Consider the following 573-nt stretch of genomic DNA (forward strand, 5'->3'; position numbering starts at 1 on the left):
AAAAAAAAAAAAAAAAAGACAAAAATATGCCTTCTTGTACATATCTAAGCTGGGGAGTCAGTTTTAGCACCAGTGGTGGCATCTAATTTCTAACTGTGACCCTGGTGAGTTATCAGCCAGGAGTGGGAGACCAACAAACACAGCCCATACTTCTTCATAACTTTCCTTCAGTACTTAGTGTTTGTCTTACACTGCAAGCAAGAAAGAGGCATGTTTAATTACAACCAGGTTAAAACTTTACAGTAATCAGGTTGAGCGCCTATAGCTCAGCAGCTAAGGCGCCAGCCACATACACTGGAGCTGGTGGGTTCGAACCCAACCTGGGCCTACCAAACAACAATGACAACTACAACAACATAATAGCCGGGCGTTGTGGCAAGGGTCTGTAGCCCCAGCTATTTGGGAGGCTGAGACAAGAGAATAGCTCAAGGCCAAGAGTTGGAGGTTGCTGTGAGGTATGACAATACAGCACTCTACAGAGGGCAACATACGGAGACTCTGTCTCAAAAAAAAAAAAAAAACTATACAGTAGTCAAATGGATAGGGGGAAATTCTGAGTTATAAATACTGTTT

The sequence above is a fragment of the Otolemur garnettii genome, unplaced genomic scaffold (assembly GCF_000181295.1).
Source record: "Otolemur garnettii isolate 467f Iridium unplaced genomic scaffold, OtoGar3 scaffold00001, whole genome shotgun sequence".
In the NCBI taxonomy this organism is placed as follows: Eukaryota; Metazoa; Chordata; class Mammalia; order Primates; family Galagidae; genus Otolemur; species Otolemur garnettii.